The sequence below is a fragment of the Balaenoptera ricei genome, chromosome 18 (genome assembly GCF_028023285.1).
Source record: "Balaenoptera ricei isolate mBalRic1 chromosome 18, mBalRic1.hap2, whole genome shotgun sequence".
Lineage (NCBI taxonomy): Eukaryota > Metazoa > Chordata > Mammalia > Artiodactyla > Balaenopteridae > Balaenoptera > Balaenoptera ricei.
In genome coordinates this window covers 2898761-2915431 of record NC_082656.1, presented here as the reverse complement: position 1 = coordinate 2915431, position 16671 = coordinate 2898761, and the positions used below count along the sequence as shown (strand labels likewise).

Here is a 16671-nt window from a genome sequence, read left to right as displayed (position 1 = left end):
TGTCGGGATGGAGAGCGGCGCCTCGCTACCATTCGCTGAGGACTAGGTGCCAGATTCCGTCCGATTGCTTGGCAAAAACCCTGACTCAGAAGGACCCTATGAATTCGATGCTTACCCGTCATCGGGGTGCATGGGGGGCTTGTGCCAGTTACGTGTCTCGTCTAGGGTCACGTGGGTAGTGAGCGGTGGTGTTGGGATTCCCACCCAACCCTGAAGCCGTGTGTCCTCATCAGCCCAGGTTCCGTGAGGAAGCTGCGTGGCAGGGAAGAGTGCCCCTGGGTCCGGGCATGAGACTGGCGCTTTCATATCACTCGGGACCTCAGGTCCAAGCGATGGGAACCCGACTCCTAGTGGCTTAAGCAGAAAGGGTGTTTATTGAGCCCCGTGGCTGGAAGGTGCAGGGGTCGGTCTGTTTGGTTGCCGGTTAGCTGGGTTGAGTTAGTTCTTACACAGTATTGTTAGAAATGTTTCTCTTTGTTTCGTCTTTCAGCTCTGTCTTTCTCTGGATTTGTCTTGTTCTCAGGGAGATGGCCCTGACTTGGTGGCATGGTGGCCACCAAAAGGTCTAGCTTAGCCCATCTCATAGAAAGAAAGCTCATTTGAAAACGCTCTGTAAGCCGTAAAATGCCAAATAAATGTGGTTTCATTTGTTACAGTGTTGGATACCAGCATGTGTTGTGCTGAGTTTAAGTTAATCAGTAAACTGTAACTGTCCACTAGATCTTCAGGTCCTAATACTTGAACATGTGGGACTGTTCATCTTTACCAGACAAGTAAAGTCACAGGAAATTTCATCTTCATAAGACTCCTTATCAGCAGGGTTTGATTGTCATAGAAGCTGCATCATCTATTTGTGATACGTAATGCTAGTCACATTACCTACCTATTTTTGACCATATGTATAAAAAAATCTACTGTTCCAGTGCTGTGTACTATTGTGTACTTGAATTATCTATATTAGTGAAAATCTGTAATAATAAGAATAATCTCACTCTTCATCAACTGCCTACATTTAGAGAAAAAAGACATTGTTTAAGGGTGTTTCCCAGTTTACGGAGCATTGCCTGATCCACGTGCTTTTGTGCCTGTGTGGTTTTGTGCTCATTTTATATTCTTCTTTGCTTAGCTTTAAAATCAGTGTGACTTGAACTCCACGTGGTTATATCACTGGTGGGTAGTAAAGTCGTAGAACACCAAAGTTAGGAGGAACTGGGATGCTTTCTGAAGCCACTTCAGCTTGGCTGAGTTGCTCGCCCCCAGCTTTCTTTATCTTAAGTCTTATAACAATTGAGCTGTGTCTCTTTTTAGAAGAAAACCCAGGAAATTCCCTGGTGGTCCAGTGGTTAGGATTCGGTGCTTTCACTGCTGTGGCCTGGGTTCAGCCCCTGGTCGGGGAACTGAGATCCTCTAGGCCGTGTGGCATGGCCAAAATAAAAATAAAAACAATGTTAGAAAAATAAAAAAGAAGAGAGGGCTTCCCTGGTGGCGCAGTGGTTGAGAATCTGCCTGCCAATGCAGGGGTCACAGGTTCGAGCCCTGGTCTGGGAAGATCCCACATGCCGCAGAGCAGCTGGGCCCGTGAGACACAATTACTGAGCCTGCGCGTCTGGAGCCTGTGCTCCGCAACAAGAGAGGCCGCGATAATGAGAGGCCCGCGCACCGCGATGAAGAGTGGCCCCCGCTTGCTGCAACTAGAGAAAGCCCTTGCACAGAAACGAAGACCCACCCAACACAGCCATAAAATAAAATAAATAAATAAATAAACCCAAAGTTTTAAAAAAAAAAAAAAAAAAAGGAAAAAGAGAATTTAAAAAAAAAAAAAAAAGAAGAGAACTCAGTTTTCCTCACCATGCAGGTTTCTTTTGTGTAGTAATTAAGTATACAAAGATGAGGTGACATTGGTACCCAATTCTGCATCAACTATCAGTAAATTATTTTTAATTTAAAAGGAAGGATGTCGTTATTAAGTCCACTATTCTTATTCTGAGGAAGGATGTTGTTATTAAGTCCACTCTCCTTATTCTAACTCCTTTGAGAAAATATAAAGGTTTATCTCTTTACTGGGATTACCTCCCCCATTCATGGTCAGTAGCTGTAGCTCTTTGTGTCAGTTGTTTTTGGAGGTCTTTAGAAGAAGCATAGCTACATTTAGAGAAAAAAGGCATTCTTTAAAGCCTTGTCTTTTTTCTTTTTTTTTTTTTTTTTAATGTCTGAGGATCGGTTTAGATTTGCACAAGTATTCTGTTCTTCCTGCGTAGCAACTTCTGCCTCTCATCCATTTGTCAACTCATCGTGAGACCCGTAACAAACCTTCCCATAAACATAGAGAATAAGACCAGGGTGCTCACTGGAATTCTTCAGTGTAGTATCCATCAGGATAGTAAGACAAGGAGAAGAAAAGATAGAAGCACTGGAAAGGAAGATACAAAACTGTCAGTATTTGCAGATGATTGATTGCTGAGAAAATCCAGAGTGTGTACAGGTAAATTATTAAAATTAATGAGAAGTTAGCAACTTTTCTGGATAAACAATACATAAAACTTTAATCCATCTCTGTTTACCAGCAACAAAGAAGAAAAGTGTAAAGATACCATTAAGGCAAGAAAAAAATATAAGGTGGTGCCCCCCCCAAACATCTTTTTAAAAAAGCATATTATCTTTAATTTCCAGATCCTAAATAAATGAACTGAATCATATTTATAGATAGGAAGATTTGATATAAAAACAGTATCACTTTTTCTCCAGTTAATCTATACACTTAATGTAATGTGATTCTCCTCGTTTGTTGGCTTGAAGCTAACGAGCTGAGTGTATGATTTTATGTGGAAGCGTGATGGCCAAGGAGCAGCTTTGAAGAACAGTGGCAGGTGGGTGGGCTTGCCCCGTCGGGATTAGCACTCAGAGGAGGAGGCTGTGGGAGTTAGGACAGTGTAACGACACTGCAAGGGCTGCAGGGACAGATGGTGGAGCAGAGCCCAGAACCTGAAAGCTGGCTCAGCACATCTGCGGCCTCTTGACCGTAAGCTGAATAACACTGCAGGTCTGTGGGCCGAGAAGAGATTGGTTTATTTTAAATGGTGCTGTCGCTATCCATCGTCCATATGGAGAAGATGAAACTTGGATCTGTCTCATTCTGTGAGAAGTAAAGGTTTAAATTTGTAGAGATGATGGGAGTGTCTTTCTGATAGCTCCTTTCTGTTCCTGCTCAGACTCTCATGTCATACCGACAACACAAAAGACATTAACTGTAAAACGGAAGACTGATACATTCCACTGTATTAAAATCTGAGTCTTCTGTTCATCCAAAAACCAGGTGAAAATCAGTGAAAAGCTACAGACTGGAAGTAGAGGTTTTCAACACATGTAACTGGAAAAGGATTTTCTTCCTTTTTAAATTAATTTTGATTGTGGTACAAAAAACACAGGACATAAAAGGTACCATCTTGAACCCATAAACAAGACAAAAAGACAACCCTCAGAATGGGAGAAAATATTTGCAAATGAAGCAACTGACAAAGGATTAATCTCCAAAACATACAAGCAACTCATGCAGCTCAATATGAAAAAAACAAACAACCCAATCCAAAAATGGGCAGAAGGCCTAAATAGACATTTCTCCAAAGAAGATATACATTGCCAACAAACACATGAAAGAATGCTCAACATCATTATCATTAGAGAAATGCAAATCAAAGCTACAATGCGATATCACCTCACACAGGTCAGAATGGCCATCATCAAAAAATCTACAAACAATAAATGCTGGAGAGGGTGTGGAGAAAAGGGAACCCTCTTGCACTGTTGGTGGGAATGTAAATTGATACAGCCACTATGGAGAACAGTATGGAGGTTCCTTAAAAAACTAAAAATAGAACTACCATACGACCCAGCAATTCCACTACTGGGCATATACCCAGAGAAAACAATAATTCAAAAAGAGTCATGTACCACAATGTTCATTGCAGCTCTATTTACAATAGCCAGGACATGGAAACAACCTAAGTGTCCATCAACAGATGAATGGATAAAGAAGATGTGGCATATATACAATGGAATATTACTCAGCCATAAAAAGAAACGAAATTCAGTTATTTGTAGTGAGGTGGATGGACCCAGAGTCTGTCATACAGAGTGAAGTAAGTCAGAAAGAGAAAAACAAATACCGTATGCTAACACCATATATATGGAATCTTAAAAAAAAAAAAAAAAAAAGGTCATGAAGAACCTAGGGGCAAGACGGGAATAAAGACACAGACCTACTAGAGAATGGATTTGAGGTTATGGGGAGGGGGAAGAGTCAGCTGTGACAAAGTGAGAGAGTGGCATGGACATATATAGACTACCAAACGTAAAATAGATAGCTAGTGGGAAGCAGCCGCATAGCACAGGGAGATCAGCTCGGTGCTTTGTGACCACCTAGAGGGGTGGGATAGGGAGAGAGATGCAAGACGGAAGAGATATGGGGACATATGTATATGTATAGCTGATTCACTTTGTTATAAAGCAGAAACTAACACACCATTGTAAAGTAATTATACTCCAATAAAGATGTTATAAAAAAAAAAAGTAGGTACAATTTTAGACATTTAGCCAAATAAAAAAGTACCATCTTGGAAAAGATGGTGCCTTGAATGCACTGCGTAAGATGACCTTGGCGTTCCTTGGGGCATGCGGTGAAGCCGCGTCAGGATGCCATCTCACTTACCCGTCAGGCGACAGAGAAAACCCCGGACAGTGACCAGTGCTGCCCAGGCTGTGGAGTCACAGTCACACGCGGGCGGAGTTGCGTTTGCCGTGACTACTTGGAAATCAGCCGGGTGTCACCTCTTAAAGTTGAGGATGGACCCTGTGACCCAGCAGTTCACCTGCTACATGGAACCCAGAGAAAGTGTTGTCTTAGGTCCTAAGCGTTGAGGATAGGAATGTGTACAACAGCACTGTTTGTAAATGGGGGGAAAAGGACGGGGCTTCTGGGAAGAACCCACGCGATTGTGAGCAAGAAAATAGATGACTGATTTCGGGCATATTCATCGGCTGGGATACTGTGCAGCAGGGAAATCGCGAAGATGAGCTTGAGAAGCAAAATATAAAGTAAAAAAAATGAGCTTCAGAAGAAATAGATTTTGTACATTTATATATAAAGTTCAAAATCATGCAGAACTAAGCAGTGCATTATCATAGATCTCTACATACGTAGTAAAACTATAAAGGAAACGAAGTAATAGTAAGTAAGCCCAGAATTGAGGCAGTGCTAACCGCTGGAGCAAGGAAGGGGGGGAGCACAGAAGTCTTAGAAATATTTTATTTCTTAAACTGATTAATAGGCTTGTGGTTGATAAATTGGTCATTCTATAGAATATAGGAATATATTCTTGGTATGTAGAACGTACCTTACATGTTGAAAGACTGTTTTGGCTGCCGTGTATGGGGTAGAGAGGGGTTGGGGGGCCAGCTGGAAAGTTTTTCCCGCGTTGGGACAGCGCTGCTGGCAGCCCTGCCCGGGGCGTGGAGGGGGGGGGGGGTCGGGTGGGTTCAGGGACAGTGTGGAAGGTGGGGAGCCTGGCGGGGCCGGGGCGGGAAGTTGGGTTCAGGGCGACTGCCAGGTTCTAACGTGAGATGGGCAGGAGACTTCTCGAGTCCCCCGAGACCAGAGGAGGGGCAGTTTTCCCCTCTACTCATCTCCAGAGATTGTTTTTCTCCAACGAATCATTTTATTTCCTCAAATTAAACAATGAGAAAAGGAAAATATAATTTGTACGACAACCTACAGCACATTGAGGCTTTCTGATGCGTTGTACAGCTGGTACAAAGGGTACGCTGGGGTATTAGTTTTCATTTCCAGAGGCAGGCTTCTCCCCCGAAGGATGGGTGAGGAGAAGAGGCACCTTCGTTTTCATCAGGCCCTGCATTCTTCCTCCCCCTTGCTGGGCCGTGCCCTCACCTGGGCCAGCATCCCTGGGGGCTGAGCACCCCTCAGGCGCAGCTCGGTGACACTGTGAGGTTAGGTACCAGGAGGAAGAGGTGGCTGGGCGGGCAGAGGCGCGTCAGCGGCTCAGGAGCCCACAGACCCACCTGGAGCTGGTGCTCCCTCAGCCGGGGGTGGGGGCGGCCCCCGCGGTGGGAAGGGGTGGCTTCAGTGAAACAGGAAGACAGGAGGGGCGCAGAGGTGACGGGTTTAGTCTGAGGTGAGGATGCTCTTGGATCCATGGTCTGAAGGCCAGGAAGCAGATCCTGGCGGGAGCCGTGTAGATTCGGGTGGCGTTCGCCTACAGAGAGGATGCTGTGTGCTGTGGAGGGGGGCAGCGCCCCCGAGCGGGGGGACCTGCAAGAGACGGCACACCCGGGTCAGCCGGTGCCGGTGGGGAAGATCTTCTGACTGAAATAGATTTTCCTCACATACCAGCAAAAACTGACATTTTAAACGTATTTTCTGTTTCTACCACTACAACGCTGTGCCCTTTTCTATTAATTTAGGGTCACATTGTGCTACGTAGCTTGGACCATCAGTTGTAGGACATTTATCGTGGATGTGTGTTGTGAGTTCCCAAAGAACAGACTGATAGATAAACTTTCATCAGACAACTCACATGTGATCTGAGGGCTTCCCGTCTTGAAACTGCTCAAGTTTTCGAGCAGATTCTTAAGCTCGTGTTGCCGCTGTCATGATTATACGTGGAAAGGACAGCGGCCGCTAGTTGACCAGTTGGGAGTTGGAGTGCAGTCAGGGGTGACCCGGTTGTTTGTCCAGGGTGCTCACCCAGGTCAGTGTTCATTCACGCGCCGCCCCCTGACCGCGGAGGGCTGAGCCCGCAGAGGGGAGGGAGTGGGAGAGGCTGCGGGCAGCCTGGCTGTGTGTGCTTGCCTTGTGGTGTTTCCCTCTGGTTGGTTTTTCAAGAGTCTCAAAAAGAAGAAAGGTAACAAAAACACTCGCCACGAGAGGACGTCATTGCTCCCCACGGTTGGGGTGTGCTACCGCTGGAGGTTATTTTCTCTCCTGCTCACTGAAGAACTTCTTTCTTCAAAATATATATGTGAGTGTGTATAGAGATGCATGCAGATACCCGACGTGTGTGCGTTCAAGCACATGAAGAATTACAGTTTTATAACTTTAATCTTGAATGTATATTTCAAAGCTTTTCATAGGAGATGTCACAAGTTCAGTTCATAATAAAATTGTATCAGCTTATTGACTTTATGTGGCGTCAAGCATTAATGAGTTTATTTTAAAAGCTCTAATTTTAGATTAACTGATAAAACACTAAGATAAGGAAATAGTTATCTATTAAATGATTTCTACTATCTAGATTAAAATGGCAATCAGATGTTTTCTTATTAGTTATTTTTAAAGAAAGCCTGGTGAGAGAAAGCTTTGATCACGTGGGAGCCTTTATATAGAAATCCAAGGGCTGCTTTTGACCTTTGGCTATTCTTTTTTTTTTTTTTTTTTGACCTTTGGCTATTCTTGCCTCACACTTGCTCAGATGTTGGTTCAAAGAATGGCATAAAGGTCTCTTTTTTTCAATGTGTTAAAAAAAAAAACAAAAACTGTCTATTAAACAGTAGAACTAGACCCCAAAGTGGTTAAAAGTTCATCATTTTCTCTCCAGAGAATTCAACTTAAATTATTTGGTAGAAATTCTCATTTCTCCTATTTAGCTCTTTTTCCCCCTGCGGAAGAAGTTACATTTCCTCCTATTCTTATGCCCTGGCTCTTGTACAAATGAAAAAAGTCTCCTGGGAGGTAAAGGCATGCCCAGGTGGCACAGTTTGGAGTATCTGACGTTGCTAAGCAAATGTTAGATTAAACAAAACAATATTTATTTTTTTCTCTATCTTAAATACAAAGACCATATGGCACATATCTAGAAAAACCTAAGTGGTTAATTGCATGTTAAATTCCTTTCCTCTTTGGCTGCATAAACAACTGAGAAAATATTTACCTTCTCTGTCATGCTAGATTTATTTATGACTTTGTAACTAAAACACAGAAGTGTTATAAATTGAAACTTTAATCTCACAATTGACTCACTTTCTAAAAATTTATATGGTTTCAGTTTGTGGGACAGCTGCAACTCTAGATTTCACTGATTTAAAACATGAGGAAATTATGTGACTACCCAGTTGTTTTTATAATGTAGTCCTTTGAGCCAAGTCACCGACTTTCATTTTCATCTTGCTTTTCATGAATAGTGCTATGCTTTTTTTTTTTTTTTTGCCTGCAAATTCACATAGAATTCACATAGGCTAGATAAAATGAAATCTAAAAATCCAGAATATTCATTTGTTCTTTACCAGGTAGACTTTGCGTTTTAAATAATACACGTGTGTCTTTTAGATTTGATGCTGTTTACATTTCCAGAAGCTTCCGCCCTAGTGATCGTCTGAGTGAGTCACGTTCTTGTCCATGGTGAGCGTGGGCAGGACGCAGGGAGCTCGGGGCCCAGAGGGCTTGTCCTGGTGTCTTTTTTTAACCTGTGCCCTTGGCACTCCGGGGGCAGCACCAGCCCCCTGTAAGAGGCCTCCGGTTGAGTGATGCTAATCTTACATTTTAAGTATGTTTGAGTCATGCATGCATGTGACCAAAAATCAGATGGCCTGAAAGGGTTTGCAGCTGGTCTCCCTCCCACTCTGGCCCCATCCCCTGGGACACCCTGTGTCATGTTGTTCTCTCACACTCACCTGAAGATGGAACCAGCTCCCACAGACACAGAGATGCGTCTCATCTGCCTCTGCTCCGGGTGGGCCAGCCTTACACGGGGCAGTTAGTGAGGAGCCCTTGTCTTCTGCAGCGAGACCTTTTCTCAGTGCGCCCTGGAAACCCTTCGGGGGTGGGCCTTCCTGCCGCCGTCCTGCGGGTCCTGCAGTCTGGCCTCAGGCTGCGGCACGCCCCCTGCCCCTGCCCGGAGCCCCCTTCTCTTCCCCACACTCACCTCCCCGGAAAGGCCGCTTCTCCAGACCCCGTCCTTCCTCTGTCGCACAGTCTCACAGAAAGCAGGTCTGCCCTCCCTATCCTTCACCCCAGGTTCTCATTTCTTGATGTCATTTGACTAATTCCTATCGTCCCAGTGGGAGTGAAATTCCCTAAGAGCAAGGCCCATTTTCATTTATTCACCGCTTCTCCAGGGCCCCGCACGGTATGCAAGGTACACGCCCAGCAAATATTTATTGAAGATTTTTTTAACCTTTTTATTGGACATAACTTCCATACCATGCACAAATCCTGATGTACGGCTCCATGAATTTTTATATACGTACAGACCTTTGTAACCACCACGCAGGTCAGGAGACCAACATTTCCAGGACCTCAGAAGGCACTGAACCCCTCAGTCGATGCACCTTCCCCACGAGGTAACCCGTCGCTCTGCCTGTTTGAGCCTCGTGCAAGGGCTGTCGTGTGGTTTGTACTCTTGGGTCCTTGGTGACCCAGGTGAGAACAGTCCCGGTAGAGCCGTGGGAGTGAAGGCCCAGTGAGTACGGGGCAGGAGAGGGCGGAGGGAGGGGACTTGGGGACGCTCTGGTGGTTTCCTGCGAGCGGAGAGGAATGGGGCTTGGAGGGGGCGTGGGGAGGACAGGCTGTTTCTCTGTTGGATTTCATTTTGGTTTTTAAGGAGAGGAATGACACGCAGAGGCTGGTGGGAAGGATCTGCAGAGACTGACGAGTAACGCTGCCCGAGAGTGATGGGGACGTGGCCGGGGGTGGGTCTTCCACGGACGCGCAGGGTCAGCCTCGCCGGCGCACGCGCAGTCAGGTGCGGGGCACGCGGGGAGAGGCCGGGGCGGCAGGGGCCGTGGTGGACGTTCCCTTCGGGCTGCTTTGTGCTGTGGTTCAGGACGCTGGCGTCAGGGAGTGAGTGGGGACATGGCGTTGCTAGCTCCCGAGGAGGCAGCGTTAGGGGCCCGGGGCCCACGGGAGGCAGGCAAGGCCTGCTGGGTCACGGGTACAGCCGTGCGGGCTCAGGCGCCGCGCTCTGGCCAGAGCTGTGGCTCGGCCACGTGGGTCCGGCGGCACGGGAGGAGGTGGTGGCCTTGGAGTGGGCGGAGCTGTCCTGGTGACCCACCGTGGGTTTGCCGGGCAGAGAGAACGTGAGTCCCGGGGCTGCGGCCTGTGCGCAGGCGGCGGGCTCAGCGGGTCCCGGGTCCCGAGTCCCGAGTCCCGGCGGCATCTGGGACCGGCTCCTAGAGTGAGGGAAGGGCCGCGGAGACAGCGATGGCGCAGGCGTAACCGGACGGCGTCCCCCAAGGAGAGGAAGGAGGGAAGGAGTCAGGAGGCCCGGGCGCCGTGAGCTTCCTGTCGCTGCCGTCACAAGTCTCTGCCCATTTAGTGGCTTAAAGCAGCACAGGCGTTTCTCCTCTCACGGTTCTGGAGGTCCTGGAGGTCGGGAGGCCGAAACGAGCCATGCGCTAAAGTCACCGTGGCGGCAGCCGGCCCCCTCGTGCGCCGGCTGCTCCTGGAGGCCGCACGGCGCCACCTCGCCGCCCTCTCACGTCGCCTCCACCCTTGAGCTGCCTGCTTCCCCCCTGCAGGGACGCGGGCGGTGGCATTCGGGGGCCACTCACGTAACCCGGGGTGCTCCCTCACGGGACGGGCAGCCGCAGGTTCTGAGGCGGGGGAGGGGCGTTTAAGGACTCGCTGTGCGGTCACTGGCGTCCCCGGAACCGCGACAGGAGCAGCCTCGGCGAGAGCGAATCTGAGGCAGAAGTGAGAGCCCCCGGCCGCGGGAGCGGGGAGCTGGGCGGCACCGCGGGGAGGGGCCGAGGTCGCGCGGAGAGCCAGGTTCCCGTTGCAGCAGAAGAGTGAAGGGGGCCGTCAAGGGGGCAGGTGGAAATACAGGCAGTTTTGCTCCCGACGAGAGCTCAGTGGAGAGTGGGCGGGAGAGAGGGGAGGGCGCGAAGTGGGACCCACGGAGGGGGGCGTCATGTGGCCCCTGAGCCAACAGGGCGGTGGTGGTGATGGAGCAGGTAACCCTGTGGACACAGCGACCTGTGTGCGCCCGCCCGACTGCTCTGTCCCTACAGTAAATTCCTCAGAGTGGGATTGCTGCTGCACAGTTTATCTCCAGCACACGTGCAAAGTTAAAGTCCAGATAGCGTTCCCTTGACAGTATGAGAGGCCACAAATACTGTGACTTATTTTTACTTGTAATTCTTTTATTACCAGTAAAACCAACATCTTCCCCTATGACATTTTTCCATCTGTATGGAAGTTAGGGGGTGAACTACCTATTTTTGTCATTTTCCCATGTTGTTACTGATTTTTATAGGAATGTTAACCTTTTATCTTTTTTGTTGTAAATATTTCCCACATCTTGTTATTCAGCTTTCAACTTCGTGTGTAATTTTTTTTTTTTTTTTTTAAACATTCAGAAGGTTTTATTGTCAGTTTGCTTGATGGTGGTGATTGTTGTTTTTAGTTAAATCTATCAGGCTTTTCTCTGAGTTTCCTGTCACGCTTAAAAATAACTTGCTAGCCTGAGAATATTTAAATTTTTGCCAGTATTTTCTTCTAGACTCTTGTGGTTTTATTGTTTACTTTTAAATCTTTGATTATTTAATCTTCTAGTGGTGTAAGGTATGAGATTCGGAACCAGCTTTACTTTTTCTAATTGGTTTTTGAAAACCCACTTTCCCCAGTGATTTGAAAAGGCCTCCTTTAGGAGATGCTGAGTTTCGTATACAAGATTTGTGTCTGAGCTTCCGTTTCGGAGCTCCTGCCGAGGCTGGATAATCATTTGTGAAGTTTTTTGTTGATTATCAGTTGGTTTTGTTTTGTTTTTGTTTTTTTTACACAGATGCCTTACTCTGTTATGGATCTGCCTGTTCCTGTCACACCGTTTTATATTTACTGGTCTTCTTCTTAGAAGTGCCTCATACATCTTGTTAAATGTATTCCTGTTGTATGACTTTTTTTTTTTTTTTTTTTTTTGCTGTTGTGAATGGGTCTGTTAGTCCCTCTTTCCCACTTCCTCTAGCTGTTTATCATTGGCACATAGAAAGTTATTTACTTTAGTTTGTTAATTTTGTGGCTGGCATTCTTAATGAACGCCTACTGTTTTTGATACATATTCACTGGATTTTGGAGGTTTTCCAGATACTGCTCTCTCTCTCTAAATATGTATTTACATGTATAGATGAAACCTCACAACATGTATAAATAATGTTTTGCTGCCCCTTTTCAGTATTTCTGTGACCCTGGTGTCCTTCACTGGTCCAGGGGCTTGAACTTTCACAATTGCACCAAGTAATACTAGGGGCGTTGAGCGTCCTGGTTGTGTTCACGGTCTCAGTGGCATATTTCTGGTTGGATCTGTGATTTGAAAGCGAGCCAGCACCTGTGTTTGAGACTGCTCCTGGATCGAGTGTGTATTCAGAGTATGAAGGCAGGAGTGAGGCAGTGAGGTGTGGACACAGGCAGGGAGGCTGGAGTTCTTGGGGGCGGGGGGGATGAGCAAGAGAGGACCCCCCAGGGTGAGGCCACCCCACGTGGTGGGTGTGCAGGCGCGATGCTTGTGTGGACCTCTAGGCTCAGGTGCCCGCTCGGGGGCCTCAGATGTTCCTCTGTGACGCTGAGCTCTGACCTGTGCCGTTATTGTGGAGAGAGAGTGACATCATGCATGTCAGAAGCACTTAGCCCAGTGCCTGGCACGTAGTGAACACACAACAAATGTTAAGTATCATTGCTGTTCCTATTCTTGTCAGTGTAATACATGATTATTGAAAGGGGGGATTTCAATGATACAAATGGTGTGCGGGAAAGATAATTTCATCGGTTGCATGTAGGATGGCTGAGAGCAGAAGCAAGTTAATACATTAAAGCAGATGGACATCCCTGTGTGTTCGGCATTGTTTGGTCAGGATGTTGAGGCTGATCCCTGCTCCGCAAGGACAGCCGTGGGCCAGGCCACCTGCGTCCCTGGAGTGGTGCGCCCACGGCCATGTGCTCCAGCACTGTCTCCCCGACCAGGTTATTCATGTAGGAGAATAGTTTACCTTGGAGTCGTTTACGTCTCGATTTGTAATGTATATAATTAATAATTATGAAAGCAAGCACCCAGCTAGTTGCTTTATTTAATATACTTTCTCTTCAGGTCCCTAACTAAGTGATGACGTAATCATTCTTTTCACATGTGTGTATTTTTTCAAGTCTCTGGGAAGCTTTGAAATACTTGCTGATTTATGGAGAGTAAAAAGTGAACCAGACTTTCTCAGAACATTTAGAAAAATTCCGACACTTAAAAGCTGAAATCAAACAATATTTGAAATGATTTATACAATTTCAGCAATAACTTTTTTCCACTTAAGCCAGCGTACAGTCTAAACAGCTCTTTCACGCTCAGTCCTTTAAATGAAAGCAGTGGAGGTCTATAAATCAAATGATCGTTTACATTTATTTCATAACACTTTTTCTAACTTGTTTCCCTCTTAAAACTTAGTATATCCTCCAAAAATTTGAACCAGTCCTATATGGAATTTAAATTAAAGTGAATAAGTAAATACATAAGAAGATCTTGGAGAATAATATCCGGCCACAGCTTAGTTTAGAAAAGCACAGTATCGCGAAAAAGCAGCGTGACAGCAAGTGCTGCTGGGCTCGTTTGAAATGAGGGAACCACTGTAGGTGGTTGGTCTTGGGGGTGAGCGAGTAACCAGCCCCGTCTGTCACTGGGGGAACCACGGCTGCTGGTCCTGGGAGGACCCACAACACTTCGTCCTGATGATTTCTGATAACCTCGTATTTGAAATAGTTTACTCGTAAGTTGCAGGCATCGCTCCCATGTACCTTCCCCCAACTTCCCCGATGGTGATGTCTAGTGCTAGCATGGTACATCGTCCAGTCCAGGAAGTGACGTTGGTACGGTCCTTACTCGGTAATCTGAGTTACTTTCACGTCTGCATTTGCTCATTGTGGTCACTCCTGAAATTGACTGTCGTTCATTTTCCAGGGTGGTGCACCTCAGAACGCTTATGGCTCATGAGCCTAATCTGTAACCTACAGCTCCTTCTGTTCAGTTTAGAGGATGACCAGGCTTCATGATCACCCTGGAGACAGGACAGTAGAAGCAGGATCAGGAGAGACTGGCCCATCATCCCGAGAGCCTGCTTTCTAATCACTAGAGTGCCGAGCACTAAATGCAGAGCGCTGCGGAGAGGAGGGGCTCTTTATCTCTTCATCATCTGCTTCCCTGTTGGGGGAAATCCACTATCTTAAGATCACCCATCTTAAGCTTTTTCATCTGTTGTTATATCCTTGGCATCTCTCTTTACTTACAGTGGCACTGATTTTCTTATCAGTGTCCTTGAACTGTTAACTCATTGACTTTCAAGCATTTTGACCAAACCCATAATACAAAATGCATTACGTTATGGTCCTTTATAGAAATGTTTATGTACGTTTAGGTATGTAAAACTGAAGCAAAAGTACCACAGACTAAAAGTTACTCTAACTATGTGCACTGTACTGCAGTATTTTCCCTTTTTTAAAAAATTTTTAAAATGCTCATTACAACCTGCTGTATTGGTTTCACAAACCGCTGTAGAAAATGGTCCCACAGTCTGAAGAACACCATGTTAACTGATCTTGTCCCGTTATTTTGCTTATTCTACCCTTCTTTCCCAAATCAACCAGAAGACCGTTTCAGAGAGAGATGCTTTACAACTAAGTCATTTAGAAATAAACTACGACTCCCATTTGATCCCAGCCCCGCCGTTTCTCCTCATGTGGTACTTCATTTGACAGGCACTGTCTTTTAGGAAAGATATGTGTGTGTATAAGATAGTGTGAAAAATGACATGACGCAGTCTGGGATGCTCTGTTGTAGAGCAGGGAGCGCTCGGGTTTGCCTCAGGGAGTACGAAATAACCTCTTACCTGGGCTGTTCACTTCTCATTCAGAGTCTGCCCCAGCTGAAGCCGGGGTAGGAGGAGGCGAAGAGGGACAAGTGACGTGTGACAGGAGGAGGGTAGAGAATGTGTTGGTCTGGGGTTGTTGACAGTAGGGGGCTCTGTGTGGGAGGAGGGGCAGCGTTCAGGGTTGAAAATCAGACGAGGATCCGGTAGTCAAGAGTCCTTCATGTTACGTCTGCACAGAGGCTTTTATGTGCCCCTGGATGGGACAGGGAGGCCTGAGAGGAGAGGTCTGAACTTTGTGAGCGGAGCAGGGACGTGAGCAGATATAAACAGAAGGGAAAAGTTAGGATTTCAATACAGAGGATGAAGTGGAGGGTACAGAGATTGAAGGCAGGGAGAAAAGAATCTATCCAAGTAACAGAGAAAACAAATATAATTTGTGAATTTACCATATACTTAGACACATCCATTTTTATTTGTAAAAATGATCTACTTGATCATCTTGACAATATTTCATTCTCTCCTGTCTCAGCAATGCATTCACAAAATCTTTTTACAAAATATATTTTTATCCCGCATTTCAGTTGTTTCATTCAGGAGGGTTATTCAAAATACCACATTCATCGTGCAGCAAAACTGAGGTCCCTCTGTCCAGTTTCTCTTTCTTTCCTTCAGGTCTTCCTATTATGCTTTTGTTTAATGTTATATTGGGAGATTGCCTTCATTTTTTTTTCTTCCTACTGTTTTTGGCTTGGTTGGTTTTAGTTTTGATTTTCATGATTATATTTTTATTGCCAGTAGCTGATGCTTCTTCTTTCTTTTTCATAGCATCTTGATCTTGTTTAATGAATGCAACTTTTTTGGTTACAAAAATAAATGTACATAGATCCTGCCCTAAAGCTCTTACAATCCAGGCAAGAGATGATGAGTTTCTAAATCTGGGCATTGACAGTAGGTATGTATATAAGGGAAACATATAAGAAATGTATTGAGATAAAATTGTCAGGACTTGAGGATTGATCAGTACCTGGGGATAAGGAATCAAGGGTCAGTGCTGATTCTCAATCTGATAAAGAGCATCTAGGAAAAACCCACAGCTAACATTCTACTCAGTGGTCAAAGACTGAAAGCTTTCGCCTAAGATAGGAGTAAGACAACACTGTCTGCCTTCTATTCAATATTATAGGTTTTAACCAGAGCAATTAGGCAAGAAAAAGAAATAAAAGACATTCAGACTGGAAAGGAGGAAGTAAAATTATCTCTATTGTGAGTGACATGGTCTTGTACATAGAAAATCCAAAGAAATTCACAAAAATTTATTAGAGCTAAAAAACAGGTTCAGTAAGGTTATAGGATATAAGATCAATAACAAGAATCAGTTGTATTTCTGTACTCCAGCAATAAAACCCCCAATATTAAGAAAACAGTTCAATTTACAATAGCATCAAAAATAAATTGATGTTTAGGAATAAATTTAACAAAAAAGTTTAACACTTGTATACTGACAACCATAAAATATCATTGAAAGAAATTAAAGAAGACCCAAATAAATGAAAAGATGTCTTGCATTCATGGATTAGAAGACTTATCGGTTAAGATGGTAACACTCTCCCAATTGACCTGCAGATTCAATACAATCACTATTGAAATCTCAGCTGCCTTTTTTGCAGAAACTGACAAGCTGATTATAAGATTCATATGGAAATGCAGGGGACCCAGAGTAGCCAAAACGGTCCTGAAAAAGAAGAGAAAAATGGGAGGACTCACATTACCTAATTTCAAAACTTACTACAAAGCAGTAGTAATCAGGACTGGAATTTCAAGAGT

General features: G+C 45.4%; 1 protein-coding gene across 1 annotated transcript in view; it reads left to right on the top strand.

Annotated features, from left to right (window-relative positions):
- The window catches only part of MIPEP (mitochondrial intermediate peptidase), a 140915-nt gene that overhangs the window by 81866 nt on the left and 42378 nt on the right, over positions 1-16671 (top strand). The window lies entirely within an intron of this gene.